The sequence below is a fragment of the Furipterus horrens genome, unplaced genomic scaffold, assembly GCF_987537825.1.
Source record: "Furipterus horrens unplaced genomic scaffold, mFurHor1.1.pri manual_scaffold_17, whole genome shotgun sequence".
Taxonomy (NCBI): domain Eukaryota; kingdom Metazoa; phylum Chordata; class Mammalia; order Chiroptera; family Furipteridae; genus Furipterus; species Furipterus horrens.
The window spans coordinates 49,266,396-49,271,673 of record NW_028327187.1 but is presented as its reverse complement, the minus strand read 5'-3'; the positions used below and the strand labels follow the sequence as shown (position 1 = coordinate 49,271,673).

At 37.5% G+C, this 5,278-nt stretch overlaps 1 pseudogene; it reads left to right on the top strand.

Moving 5' to 3' along the window:
* Window positions 1-2,221: 2,221 nt before the first annotated feature.
* LOC149990970 (U4 spliceosomal RNA) lies at window positions 2,222-2,332 on the top strand (annotated as a pseudogene).
* The last annotated feature ends 2,946 nt before the right edge of the window (window positions 2,333-5,278 follow it).

Genomic DNA, 5,278 nt, shown 5'->3' with positions numbered 1-5,278 from the left:
GTCAGTAGCAAGGCTCAAGAATACCTTAATAGCACTGGCCAGGTAGCTCAGTTGGTTAGAGCATTGTCCTGATATGCCAGGGTTGTGGGTTTGATCCCCCAGTCAGGGCACATATCAGAAGCAACTGATGAATGCATAAATAAACAGAATAACAAATTGATCTCTCTCCCTCCCTTTCCTCTTCCTCAAAAATAAAAAAAATAAAATCAAAAAGAGTAACTAAATAAATGTAGCTAACCATAGCTGGCATTCACCATGTCATTATTTTACAGGCATTGTACAAAGGCCTTCATATATGATCACACTGCATTTGATCCTCATGAGTGAACTAAGAATGTTCAGTAACTTGAGAGCTACTGAAATCTCAAATTCAAAGAATTTTGAGTAATTTTCCCAAGGCCACTGCTGGGATTAAAAGCAGATTGCTTCACACTGACTTTTAGCTATGAGACTGTATTGCCTCCTAGAAGGAGTAACACCTTAAAGTGACAGTTTTAGTTTTGCTTTTGTGTGTTTTTTCTAAGATGCTGGACTTTTAAAATAGAAGCTAGTATGTATAGCAGACACAAATATAACTGATCTCTTTAGTGTGACTGGAGACCCCAAAGCCCACTTGCTCAACCAACTCCACTGATCGCCCAGAGTGGCTTCCAAAGCACCGTCTCAGAACCCTGGGGCTCCAAGATATTTAGTTAATAACTCAGTGCTTAGAGATATTTCAAGTTACCCTTTTTGGTGAGGTTAGTGGGCAGTTAATTGATAACAAACCCAGCATCTGGATGGAAGCTAAATCAGTGGTATTGGAAACAGAGAAGGGGCACCAAAAGAAAAAAGATGGGAGGTTACAAGCGCAGCCACTGTTGACATCCTTGTTTGCTCAGAGTTAGTTCTGTCTTGTTACTGTCTTTCCTGAAGTTTGTTTGGATTTCCCTGGATCCTCTACCTTTCTTCCCAACATTGGCTTGTTCCCCTGCATCCAAGAACAGAAATGGTCTTCTGGTTGGCTCCTTCCAGCCTCTCAGCTAAATGCTGCCTCAATGATCTGAAAACCAGGGCAGGTGCCTTCCTGGGACAGGCTTTTAGAGCTTCTAGTTCCATGTTTTTCAAACATTGCTCTGTGGACTCTGGAGCTCCTCCAGATCCTTCAGTCACCCTACTGGGTGGAGAGGTTTGGAGTAAGTATAGAGTATGTTAGCAGGGTAAGTGACTTATGCATCATAGAAGAGAATCTGAGAGTCTAAGGAGTTGAGAGTTCCAACTGCCGATTTCTGCTTGATACAGGGCATCTGATATGGGCATTTTGAGTCTTCCACTGCTGACTGTTGTCTGACTAATGTGATGACTGTTGGATTCTTATATAGGCTGCGGGATGCTTGCCATTGCTTGCCTGAACCTAGCTGTCTCTCCTTCTCGAGGCAGGGTAAACTTTCTGCCTTGTTTCAACAAATTTTGGAAACAGACACTAGATAACTGCTAAAACACATTTCAACTCTAGAGTTTTCTCTGATCGTGCTTTAGTTTCTCCCATTCGACCATCTGCTCACATGTCACCTCCTCAGAGAAGCCTTCCTTGACCATTCCATCTAAAGAAGCACTGCTATATCTTGCTTGGTTTTCTTCATAGCATTATCATTTACCGAACTTCATGTTATTTATGGGTTGCCTCTCTTCTCGCTAGAATGTAAGCTCTGGTTCACTATCATTATCTGCAAAACCTAGAGCATTTCCTGGGATATATAATGGGTGTTCAATATATACAGGGTGAGGCAAAAGTAGGTTCACAGTTGTGAGTACATGAAACACAGGATTTATTACTATATTATTATTTATTTAATTAATAATTATATTATTTTTCATACAAATGACTATAAACCTACTTATGCCTCACCCTGTATTGTTCAATGGACAGATGGATGGATCAATTTTATATTGAGCCACAGAATTCTTTAGATTTGTGAAGCTTTTCTTTTCATAAGAGGGTATATAACATGACCTTGCACATTCCCTGAAACATTGTAATGACTCAATAATGAACTAAATGAAAGAGAGAGGTCGCTATGGGGAGGGAAGAGTAGCTTAGACCATTGATTCTTATAATGTGTAAGAGTACTGTGGACAATTCTCCCACCACCACCCAGGGTAGAATATCAAAATCAGAATCTTTTTAAAAAGCACTTTTAACATTACAAATATAGGGTTCAAATTTAAAAATTTATTTACAGACTTTGCGCAGTGGCAGTATTGTAATCAATGAGATTTATACGAGGTGCAATTATTGCTAATTGAAAACTTAAAAATTTATTTACAAATTTTTCAAAATTACAAAGAGTAAATATGAAAGGGATTGTTTTCATGATATAAAATATAAAAAGGGCATGAACTTTTTCTTTCTTAAAAGATCATTATAGACTTTAATGATTGCAGGTAACACTGGACTGATAGTCCCTAGGGCACTTGTATCTTGAAAATTCTGATTCTAATCCTGTGCACATCCCACTGCATGTGGTCTGCTGTACAACCTCTCTTTCCTAAGGAGTGCCTCTCACGAAAGAAAATTCTGTTCAAATTCTTTTTCCCATTGTAAAAAACCCAGGGAAATTACCAAACCACAAATGAGCTAAGGTCAAAGCAGTCTCGAATGAGCATTAACAAGAAGAGGGTGCTTTGAAACAAAGGTGGCTTTTTCCTTCCGTCCTTCCCCCATGCTAATCACATTTCATTTTTCAAGACAATGGCAGCTATCCAGCAGGCATTTGATTTATGCAAATCCACAGCAGCTCATAGGTTGAACTGACACAGCAAGGGGCCACAGAAGGCAGACCTTGATGTTCTAATTGAGATTCTGTTCCCAGATGGCTGTTGAAAATGTAAAGTACCTCATCTATAACCAGGGTTGCATCCATTAGTGTCCAAACCAGCTGCCAGGTGAGGTGGATCAGACAGTGGCAGGCTTTGACCTTTTAAAATGATTGTTCAAAATTACACAAATAATACTTACTCATGAGGAAAAAAATGAATAAAATATAAATAGCCAGGAAGGCATAAAAATGACCAAAAACTCAGGGAATATCATGTATAATAAGCACATACATACACATTTTCAAAACAAGGGATTATAATGTACTATTTTATATCATAATATTTTTCACATGTAAAAAGGTTATTTCTTGTCAAGACATGAAGGCCTTCATTGTTAATGTATGGTTTCCAGTTTGTTACTATATAAACTTGGTTTCAGTGAACACACTTATAATCAAATATGTAATTTTTTTTCTTTAAGATAATTATCAAAAGGTAGAATTTCAGGGTATGTACATTTTAAGATTTACAATATTACCTCTTCCCTGAAAACATTTGGTATTACTATACACTAATAATAGTCATTAATATTACTGCTATTATCCACTTACTGACATCTTACTATATGCCAGAAACTGTTCTAAGCATTTGTACTTATTAACCTATTTAATCCTCCCATAATTCTACATGATAGGTACTATGATTCCCATTTTACAAGTGGAAAAACTAAGGTAGAGGGATATTAAGTAACTTGATTCAAGTTACGCAGCTAGCAAGTAACAGGTTCCATAATAAAACTCAGAAAAACAGTAGCCTATAATTTTAACCATCACACAGCCATTGCCAATTGGATAAAGCAAACAATAAAACTGTTAGGTTCTACCCCATATGTGGAGGTATAGGCATTTCCCAGTGTTTTCCACATTGTCCTTACCTGGACATTTCTCACCTTTCATTCATCAAAGCAAGTATCTTATCCAAGGAATCTGCCACTGATTTACCTGAAAAGACAAAATACCAAATGTAAAACTGTTAATATTTTAAAACAAAAGTGCAATTGAAAACCATTCCAAAGGAAAGCCAGTGCTTCTGCTTTGGCACCAGTGACAACCTCTAGTGACAATCCAGTATAAATACATTCTTATTTGGACAATTCCACTTAACCAAAAAGACCCTAGGTCACTGAATCTCACCTGAACCTCTCACGTAATTTTGTATTCACTTTTTAATTGCAAATGTTTGCAAGCAGTTGTCACTGAGAACTTAATAAGGTCGAGGTGACCCTGCTTCTTGTAGCTTTTACACCTAAGCATGAGTGCTGCCTATAGATACTTTTTTTTTTTTCAGTTTTATCACTGAAGCTGCTTGAGATCCAGCTCTGTTTCTAACAAGAAAGGGGCTAAGCATGCTTGACCTATATTTGCACCTTGGTTTCACAAATAAAAGCCTTGTGACCTTCAGCATGTTACTTAACATCTCGATGGCTTAGTCACTTTATCTATAAGATGGGGGTGATAAAATAACACCTAGTTCATTGTCATTTTGTGAGGTGAAATGAGAAAAATGGGGGTAAAACTTCTAGAATTTGAGCTATTATCATTTAGGCAATGCTACCTATTTGTAGAGAGCACACATTTAGAGTCAAACCTCTTAGATCAAATATTGGCCCTGACACTCTTTAGTTGTGTGAACTTGAGCAGTTTACTTATCTTTTCTGTGCCTCAATATCCTCATCTGAAACAAGACTAGCTACATCATACTGTTCCAATGAAGATTTTTTGAGTTAATTTATATAAAGTGCTTAGAATAATATCTCACACAAAGTAATTATTTGCTCTTAATGTTAATGTTAATAATAATAATAATAATAATAATAATAATAAATTGCACAAGGTCTATTTTGGGTTTTTTATTTAATCTTTGTTATATTTTTCCCATTACCATTTAGTCCCCTTATACCCCCTCCCCACTCAATCACCACACTGTTGTCCATGTCCATTAGTCCTTTTTCCTTTTTGCTTAATCCCTCCACCCCCTCACTTCCCCCTGATTCAAGGCCTATTTTAAAGAGGCTTTTAAATGTTGGGGAGGCCTTGGCCAGCATGGATCAGTTGGTTGGGTGTCATCCCACAAGGCAAAAGATCACCAGTTGGATTCCAGGTCAGGGCACATGCTTGGGTTGCAGTTCTGTCCCCTGTCATTGGAGCACATACAAGAGCCAACCAATTGATGTTTCTCTCTCTCATCAATGTTTCTCTCCATCTTTTTCCCCTTCCCTTCCCCTCTAAATATATATATTAATGTTGGTGAGGATGTGGAGAAACTAGAACCTACGTTGTTGATGGGAGTGTAAAATGGTGCAGCTTCTGTGAAAAAAGTTTGTTAGTTCCTCAATATTTTAAGCATTAAATTGCCATAGAACCCAACAATTCCACTTCTAGGTATATATTCAAAGGAACTGAAAGTGCATGGCCAACCA